This window comes from Myxine glutinosa, chromosome 3, assembly GCF_964187855.1.
Source record: "Myxine glutinosa chromosome 3, kmMyxGlut1.1, whole genome shotgun sequence".
Classification (NCBI taxonomy): Eukaryota; Metazoa; Chordata; class Myxini; order Myxiniformes; family Myxinidae; genus Myxine; species Myxine glutinosa.
In genome coordinates, this window is record NC_136263.1 from 45,624,559 (window position 1) to 45,635,109 (window position 10,551).

The 10,551-nt window shown below is 46.5% G+C and overlaps 1 protein-coding gene across 1 annotated transcript in view; it reads right to left on the bottom strand.

Annotated features, from left to right (window-relative positions):
- Window positions 1–9,975, bottom strand: part of LOC144891299 (uncharacterized) — a 168,314-nt gene extending 158,339 nt beyond the window's left edge. The window contains exon 1 of the mRNA XM_078773978.1: window positions 9,822–9,975. The gene's annotated coding sequence lies outside the window, so the exon portion shown is untranslated. The remainder of the gene's footprint in view (window positions 1–9,821) is intronic.
- Window positions 9,976–10,551: the final 576 nt, after the last annotated feature.

Genomic DNA, 10,551 nt, shown 5'->3' on the forward strand with positions numbered 1-10,551 from the left:
GAAATAAACTATTTAAAAAGATATATCGTGGCCTGTGTGTAAGTTTCATGGAATTAACTAGGAGGACGGCTGCGACCATTATTTACATTACGAGGGTGTTACACACAACAAAACCATACTTTTCACATTCGTTACACTTCCTCCAAAATTGTTACACTTCTCAAAAACCGTTACACTTCTCAAATTCGTTACACTTCTCAAAACCGTTACAATATATTGATTTACATTTTACGATTTTTGACCGACAGCATGTATATAGTTTGTATACCATTATTGGTCTAAAAATAGTATATATAATATTGGGATGTCAGCCATATATAGGCCAAAAAGTACTGAAATTGGTGTCAGAAATGTCTAATTCTAAAAATATGAAGGCATTATGACCAAACTGTATGTGGTGTTCTTGAATATACCACAGACGGTTAATCATGTGATGATTAACCTACTCCATGTATATGTATGTATCCTGATGTACCCTAACTTGGCGAGATAATTTACATCATATTCATGCAAACGTTTTTAGTCTTGTAGTGTTGTATGGTTCTCTTATATTACCTACCAGCTATACATAAAGTAAACCAAAGGAAAACAATGTACTTTCTATTTAAGCAACATATATTTATAGACATCATACCATAAAGTATGCTCAATCCATGCATAACAGCTCAAGTCCAAAAATGGCCTCTAAACGGTGGTTTTTATACCATAAAGTACACGAGTTATCAATTCAGCGTTCACCATATTTGTTACACATATGTACATGATCTTTCTCCATACAGTTCTACAATTCAGAAGTTATCCTCGTCATCGTCGTCGTCTTCTTCATCGTCTTCTGCCGAACTGTCATCACTCTCACCATACACTCTCTGGTTGTCACATGTGGTGAGTTTGCACATGTCTGTGCACTTCAAACCACTGGCCATGCAGACACACATGGGTAGTGTGCATCTTTTCGAACAGGTGCATGCCAGTAAATCCAGAACCGCCTGTGGTGCGGGCTGTCCTTGCATCCAGTCGACTGCCAGCTGCACGCGACCATCCTGGGTATCCCAGTGCCATCCTTTCCCGATTGGACTCGGTACTGCTGGATCCATCTTGAGACTCCTCTTCCAAATAGCGGCTTGATAGTTGGCTCGCTGTGCATGTTTGGTTAAGCAGTCTTTGCACGGAGGTAGCTGGTGACTGTCGATCTCTCCCCTCTTGGCACAGAACAGGTGATATCTCAAGTCATTCACCTTAACTGTCCCCGACTTCAGTGCGTACATGAGACAAGTGAAGTTCTTATCCATCAGTTCCTCACTGACGTCCCAGTCCTCTCCCAGCTGTGTACATGCATCCTGCACATCTTTGTTGGTTCTGATGAGTTTTAGTGCAGTCAGTTTTCCTCGTCCAGTGAACGTGCTGACTGTGTCGCATCCGGTATAGGCATGCATTCCAATTATGGCCTGACATACATTTGTGCCGACTGACTTTCCTATTTTCCCTATGTCTAGGATTTTAGCCCTTGCTTTGGTGCCACATTTCTGAAACAACTTGGCATGAATCTTGGTATGAAATGCCAAGCCAATGACAAGTACGTCGGTGTCATCTGAGCTAATAAGCACAGACTGGTATCCATGTGCGGCAGCATGGGCAGCATGCAAGAACAGACGACCATCTGCTTCCTCGTGTGTGCTTTCCAGGGCCACTACTTCTTGGCTAGCATCAGATGTGATCTGATAACACTTGTCATCGCATGTTACAAAGAGAACCTTTCCCTGTAGGCGTCTGATGTACTCTGGTTTCTTCCACTCTTCGACCAGGAACATGATAAGACTTGACTTGTTCCCAACATAGCTGAGAAACTTGCGCCATTGCCTTACAATTTGAGATGCCGTGATGTTTTTCAGCTCAAGTCCAAGTTCTTCCCCCCTGGTTAACCGTTCGCTGTTTTTGATGGAAGTCTCCTTGTAGGTGTCAAAGACGACATCGATCCTCTGGCTACTGCATCCATCCTTCAGGGCCATGGATAGGACAATCATGGCCACTTCGGCAAATGTAGTTTGATCACCTGCCACCTTCTGTATAAGGAGCATCCCGTCAATAATTGTTGCCGAATTGTCGGGTATCCTTTCAGCCGGGGTCACAGTCCTTTGCAAGGCCGTGGCTAGGGCAGCTTTGTTGGTTTTCCGTAGAAGGCCTTCGGGTGTCGCCAGGGCCCATGGCAAGGGACCTAGAGGATGAGATAGCACCTCTGCCATGTGAAGATCTCGGCCCTGTGCCATCACGATAATTCTACCAAATAGAGCTCTGTCTGCTTGAAGAATTACTGCCCTGCCATTGCTTCTGCATTCCTTCTTCTTAGTGAGGTTGCTGAAAGTCTTCAGCTTGTTCAGTTGCAAAGGGTCGTGGAATTTCTTGATTGGTGGGTTGCTCTCAAGTCGCTCAATCTTGAAGTTTGTGTAGCACTTGTCTCCGACTTCCCATGCTTTCTCCAGATCCTTGGCAATATTTGGAGGGGCTGCGCGTGCGGTGGAAATACTGATGAGAGAGCTGGCCATAGTGAATGGGTTCACCCAACTCTGGATCAGAGTTATCAGTGATGATACAGCGTCCTCATCTTTCTTGATCCGTGTTTGCTGCAGATCCGCGTGTTGTACGTGTGTGTTGCTCACATTCACCATTTCCCTCATCTGGCGGAGAAACGCACTCCTGTGTTCGGATGTGACATAGTAGCGTTTCACTGCTCCAGATTTCAAGTTGAACCTGGTAGTGCCACCTGGTGTCTGTGTGTCTTTGTTGACAGTGACCTCAGTAGTTTGGTCAACTGGAATGCGTCCAAACGGATTGCTTTTTGACATTTGAACTGAGAAGTACCCATCCGAGAACGCTTGGAAGATGCCAGGGTGCTGCGTTGGAAGGTTTGTCATTTGTGCGTAGTATGCTGATAAATACCGTGCATAGTTGATTTTGTCGTATGCGAAGCACCAAGGAATCATGGCTTGGATAGCAGATAGATGTAATGGCCAATTACCTTCTCGGGAAGCGTGCAGTAGAGCAAGCAAGACCGTTTCAACGATATCCACGTACGACATCCAGAATGACGACAATTCACCATTATCATGACGAAGGTGATGCAGGATTTGCTTCCAAACAGCCTGAAATTCTTCACACGATTGATCTTCCAACAGGTTGTTCCACTGGCTCTCATCTTGTCCCAATTCAGCAACTTCTGCTAACAACGTAGTGACCGTCTGTGTTGCCTCTGGTCGCATCTTTTCCAACCAAGGGAGAAATTCAATCCACGCAAGCCTCATGAATGCTTCGTAGATGCTCTTATGTACACGGACTGCTCGGTTGTACATCTTCCCCTCCATAACCCGATTGAGTGAGCCTTCTGCGACGATTCCTGTTTCGATGCAAAAGTCTCTAAGACCAGCATCTTGGAAACGAGCACCAAGAATCGACATCACATTGCAGATTGTGTGGAACGTGCCGAGGCGAAGTACGATGTTAGCATATGTGTTTGTGTGTTTCCAGACGATCTCGGCAGCCTTAGCATACAGGGCCTGATCCATGACGACGACGATGTCCTGCAAGTGTAGGATCTGTCGGACGCTTTTTGGGGATTTTGGGGATTTTGTGATGAAGTTTTGAGAGTTGGTGGAAATAATTATGTTTTAATAATCATAAAGAGGTTACTATAGATCACACAGGCACTTTCTATACATCATTTGAAAGGTAATTCAATAACCTTTTACCTGATATACCACACTAGCTGATATATACACGTGATATTATTTGAGAGCCAAAAAACTAACCCCACCCCCTAAATCTTAAGCGGGAAAAATGACCCGAAAAGCGATAAATGGGTGATCTGACAAATGTGATGATAACACAGATACGGCTAAGAGTTTCACAATGCTATCACATTTTTTTCAGCACTAGGGACCTTGGCCTTGCCAAAAATAACTGTTAGCCATCCTCCCTCTGATTGAGCATGGTCGACCCCTCGGCTCATAGCCTAGATCCATCAGGTGAGGTCTGCAAAACACGTTTATCCACATCAATAACCGGATCATCCTGATGATCCAGATTTGGGTTCCGCACACTGAGATCTGATCTTCCCTTTAGCTGATGCTGCAGTTATGTCATTACATTTGCTGCATCCTCTCATTTAGTGTTTGACTTATTCAGGTGTTTCAGCTTTCAGTTCCATTTGGGGGTTAAACTGCAAGGGGAAGAGGTCGTTATGGGGAAAAATGGTGCATGGACGTGAGGAGGAACATGACATGAATCAAGTTGGGAGATGGAAGATCACCTCCAAGCTGAAGTTGTTGGATGATGTAAAGCTGAATGATGAGGTTGAAGTTCAACTGAAGAATCAAAAACACGAAGGAATTATTAACTTAACCGTTTTCATTCCCAATAACAAGGATTTTTAATGCAGGAGGACGACATTCGGCCCAACAAAGTCTGTGCTACAATCACCAACCTATGGTTGTTTGCCAGTGCCCTATCCTTTTAAAAGCTGAATGTCAAACAAGGAAGCAGCTTGTACCATTTTAAAAGTCTTTGGAGTGACTCGACCGGGGTTCGAAGCTTCAACCTGGCAGACTCAGAGCAGAAGCTCTTGGGATGACAGGATGGTCCAGAGTCGAGAGGTACAGCACACTCACCTCTTAGTCAGGTTCACAATGTCAATAAATTATATTTCGTTCAAAATCATGGTAGATTAGCAAACCTATACATTTTTGGAAAGGTTATAGCATAAGGAAACTAAAAATCAATGTTTACATTTGGAGAGATACCTGTATGGCGGCCATTTTAGATTTTCAAAATGGCCACTAAAATACATATTTTGTTCTATTTCTGCCTCTAATTACCCTAACAACTTTTTAAAATATACTAAACCTATATTTTCAGGGACAAGGAATCCAATGAAAGTATCAAATTAGTGCTATGGGGAATGGTAAGACACGAATCAAAGGTTTTGAATTGCAAAATACTGTCTTTATATTCGCGATAAGTTGCATAATCAAATACATGTTATCATTTTGTACAGGCAGTTAATAACGTCAAAATGTGTCACAATAATTCATATCACCAAACATACACAGGCAGTCAGCAAAATCATATATACACATGCAGTCAGTATAACTTCACATCTACACAGGCAGTCAATGACAAAATATACACAGGCAGTCAATGGCATCAAACATACACGATTACAGAATATGCCATTTAGAGTTCGTCATCACTGTCCTGTGTGTCGTATCCGACAATATAGTCCGCATCGTTTTCACAGTCCGTTCCACACAAGCAAAGATCGGTCAAATTGATTGGAAAATCGAATTGGTCGAATGGTCGATCGAATCGAATTCGATGAATCGAATCGAATCGAATCGATCGAATTGGTTGATTGGTCGAATGGAATTGGTCGATTGGTCGAATTGGTCGAATCGAATTGGTCGGAATTGGCAAATGTAAACATTGATTTTCAGATTTTCCATGTAATAACGTTTCCAAAAATATATAGGTTTGCTAATCTACCATGATTTTGAACGAAAAAACATAGCGAACCTGACTATCTAATCTGTCAAGCCTGGGTTTGAATCCCGACCCAGTTATACGCACACTGACCTCTAATCTGTCAAGCCTGGGTTTGAATCCCGACCCAGTTATACGCACACTGACCTCTAATCTGTCAAGCCTGGGTTTGAATACCGACCCAGTTATACGCACACTCACCTCCAAGCTGTCAAGCCTGGGTTTGAATCCAGACCCAGTTATACGCACACTCACCTCCAAGCTGTCAAGCCTAGGTTTGAATCCCGACCCGAAGCTTATTTGCCGCTCATCACTCCACTGGATCCTTGGTGATAAGGGATGGTTGGGGTGATAAGGGATGGTTGGGGTGATAAGGGATGGTTGTGGGTGATAAGGGATGGTTGGGGTGATAAGGGATGGTTGGGATGATAAGGGATGGTTGGGGTGATAAGGGATGGTTGGGGTGATAAGGGATGGTTGGAGTGATAAGGGATGGTTGGGGTGATAAGGGATGGTTGGGGTGATAAGGGATGGTTGGGGTGATAAGGGATGGTTGGGGTGATAAGGGATGGTTGGGGTGATAAGGGATAAGTATTTTGTCTGATTACTTCCACCACCGAAGGTGAGCAGAGGTTATGTTCTCGCCCCTGTCTGTTTGTCTGTCTGTGAACAGGATATCCAAAGACATTGTGGACGAAACTTGGTGGTCAGGTTGGATGTTTAACAAGGACAAATTGATATTATTTTGGGGAAGATCAGAATCTGGATCCAGATAAGTGAGTTTTTTTTATTTTCTCAGGGATTCTTCACCAATGAGAGAGAGAGGGCCAAACATGATATATGGCGCAGGATTTCAAAAAGTTGTGGACAAATTATGACAAAACTAGAGTGGATGAGTTGGTCAGGTGACGAGAACAAGCCGATTCGATTTTGGTTCAGGTCGGGATCCAGATCAGGCCTATCAGTGAGCTACAAAACGTAAACTGTTCACCTGGCGGAGGTGTGCTCTCTACCGAGTATCGTTCTAGCTTTAGTTCTGCAATCCTCACTATCTTGATATGGCCTCTGGTTCTTGAATTCTCATTCATTTAAAATAATAATTTCTAGACAGTAAGTTGACCAATTCCTTGCATTATCTTACATATCTGGACGAGCTCCACTCGTTGTCTCCCGTAGACCAGCGCAGGTAGATTCAGTGCTCTCAGTCTGTTGGGATACTCGTGGTGTCTGGAATCTCGCAAGACCCTGGTTGCCCTCTGTTGGACTTTCTCAAGAAGGTCTTCATCTTTCTTATGTATCGGGCACCACAATGAATTACAATATTCAAGAGTTTGTCTCACTGTAGTTTTATACAATTGGAGAAACACTTTCCTCGCCAAGTCGGGTTCACTATGTTAACAAATATAATTTCGTTCAAAATTTTGGGATTAGCAAACCTGTACATTTTTGGAATCATCAGAGCATGGAGAATCCGAAAATCAATGTTGGCATTTGCACAGACACCTGCATGGCCGCCATTTTGGATTTTCAAAATGGCCGCCATAAAATACATATTTTGCGCTATCTCGGGTTCTCGTCAACCTAGAAACTTAATTAAATATGCTAATCCTATGTTTTCTGGGCCAAGGAATCCCATAAAGGCCTCAAAATAGTGCTCAGGATTATAGAAAAGCAACAAACTAAGGTAAATGAAAACCATTTTCTTTATATTTGTGATATAACTGAATTACATAATACATGATATTGCAAGTCCTTTGAAGTTATAGGTTTGGGTTTATAAAGCAAGAAAGCAGCCTTGTTAGTATCAGATTGAACTATAAGTCCAACACACAGGATCTACGAGGTCTACACCGTTCAGGAATTTGCTTTTACACATCTCCATCACTGTCCTGAGGGTCATTTTCTGGTAAATTAATTCGCAAATGCCAACATTAATTTTTGGATTCCTCGTGCTCTGAATATTCCAAAAATGTATAGTTTTGCTCATCTCCAAAAGTTTTGAATCAAAAAAACATGGTGAACCTGACTAATGCTGAGAATGATCTTTTGATTATTCCGAGTTTCATACTTGCGCTCCTCAATAAATCTGCAGCCCATTGACAAACTTGTGTGGAACAAAACAACCAAATTTCTTCCTTCGTGATGTTTTTTTATTTCACTTATGCCTGAATCACTTTCTATGGTGGAGGAAAACTTAAGGTCGCTCCTCCAAAAGTGGACCACCTTGCATCTATGCTCATTGAATGGAAGATGCCATTTTTGGGACCACCCTGCAACTGCATTCACATCTTCTTGCAGGACTTCTACTTCATCCTGGGTATCAACCGTCCTCTACAGTTTTGTGTCGTCTGCAAACGGTTTTAACTCGGGACCAACAACACCTGGGAAGTCATTGATGAAGGTGCTAAACAGCAATGGACCCAGACCACTGCCCTATGGAATTCCACTTGACATTGAGCTGTATTCAGACATCCTTCCACTTATCACAACCATTTGTGTTCGTGGAATCAAGAATGCTTCTGTCCATCTTAGTACGTCTGCTTGAACACCTTATGATTTGAGTTTGTGTCGAAGGTGTTTGAGTGGATTTGCCTTAATCTCGGCGACTAAGACTCCAAGTAAATACAGTCTATGCTGATCATCTTCCATCTCTTGTCCAATGCTCCAGAACTTCCACAAGTTGTGTTATTCATTTAACACACAACGCACTCATGGAATATGTTCAACTAATCTTGCACACGTGCGTTGTACGTAAGTAAATCATGCTTGTTCATGACATTAAACATTGCTGGGATTATCGTTCATGGGGGTGAAAAGGAAACCCGGGGTTAACGCTTATCTACAGGATAGGAAAGTCTGGGGAGTGAAAAACCCACACAGGAGATAAAAATGATAATTGTGATTTGAACCATTTCTGTTTTATCCGCAGAAACACGAATTCGGGAGGGAATGGGTTAATATTTTCTGCAGTGCATGATATAACGATGTGGGTGGAACCCAAGAGTTAACGAAGTGAAACCGAAACCGAGGGATGGGGCCACCCGGGAAATCCCCTGTTTTACCACAAACACAGACCCGAAATGTGCACCCCACCCGGACCGCGCATGGACCCAGAACGCGCGTGGACCCGACGAGCCCCGGAACGCGCGTGGACCCGACGAGACCCGGAACGCGCGTGGACCCGACGAGACCCGGAACGCGCGTGGACCCGACGAGACCCGGAACGCGCGTGGACCCGACGAGACCCGGAACGCGCGTGGACCCGACGAGACCCGGAACGCGCATGGACCCGACGAGACCCGGAACGCGCGTGGACCCGACGAGACCCGGAACGCGCGTGGACCCGACGAGACCCGGAACGCGCGTGGACCCGACGAGACCCGGAATGCGAGTGGACCCGATGAGACCCGGAACGCGCGTGGACCCGACGAGACCCGGAGCGCGCGTGGACCCGACGAGACCCGGAGCGCGCGTGGACCCGACGAGACCCGGAACGCGGGTGGAACCGACGAGACCCGGAACGCGCGTGGACCCGACGAGACCCGGAACGCACGTGGACCCGACGAGACCCGGAACGCGCGTGGACCCGACGAGACCCGGAACGCGCGTGGACCCGACGAGACCCGGAGCGCGCGTGGACCCGACGAGACCCGGAACGCACGTGGACCAGACGAGACCCGGGCGTGCACCCGACGAGACCCGGGCGTGGACCGGACGAGACCCGGGCGTGCACCCGAGACCCGGAGCGCGCGTGGACCGGACGAGACCCGGGCGTGCACCCGACGAGACCCGGAGCGCGCGTGGACTGGACGAGACCCGGGCGTGCACCCGAGACCCGGAGCGCGCGTGGACCGGACGAGACCCGGGCGTGCACCCGACGAGACCCGGAGCGCGCGTGGACCGGACGAGACCCGGGCGTGCACCCGACGAGACCCGGAGCGCGCGTGGACCCGACGAGACCCGGAACGCGCGTGGACCCGACGAGACCCGGAACGCGCGTGGACCCGACGACACCCGGGCCGTGCGCGCACCCGCTGAGGGACCCGGAACGCGCGTGGACCCGACGACACCCGGAACGCGCGTGGACCCGACGAGACCCGGAACGCGCGTGGACCCGACGACACCCGGGCCGTGCGCGCACCCGCTGAGGGACCCGCGGACCGAGCGTACATCCCACAGTGAACCCGATACTGTCATTTACCACATTGTCAGAGTTTTTGACTGCAGTCAGTGATCAGAAATTGTAAGCATAACGAATCGGAATTATAATAATAACAACAACAATAACATACCGAGTCCCAGGTTCCGGTGTATAACTCCGATCAAACGCCGCACTCGATGTACGAACTTCCTCCCGAGCAACGACAAACGAACTTTCCGGAAAAGCCTTTTGTACCGCGAAATGACGTCATCACCCCCTGTATCTGATTGGTTTACGGAGCTTGGTCTCACTGTGAGCTCCGCCCCTTCCCAGAAATGACGCGGAGATTGAATTTAGAACAAAATGTGTTATTTTCATTTACGGAGAATTGTTTGAAGAATGTTGATTGGCGGATAGTTCAGAGATATACACCTGGAGTGTCTAGTCTGGGTTCCAATCACCACCGACACCTGTAAACCGTTTCCCTAATATTACGAACCCAGGTGATGCATCAATGGGTGTTCCGTCCGTGGGAGACACGTGATATGGACCCGTCTCCCAGCACCCACTGGCCATGCGGAGACGGTCAAGATCCCACGGTGTCCCTCACGAAGAGTCGGCCAGTTCTCGCCGGCATCCTGAACAAAATCCGAGAACAGTCGAACGACAGGCCTGGCCACCCAGTTCGTGAAGGACTTGGGCCAGAACTGTTCACCCCGACCGATCACACGAAGGGTGTGCATAATTGGGCCTGAATAGTTCGATATAAACACGTCATTAAAATATTACGTCATTAAAATATTATGGGGAAACATTTATTTAATTCACCACGAAACGAATACGACATTTTATAAAAGGGCTTCCGGAGAACTCAGAGGGAA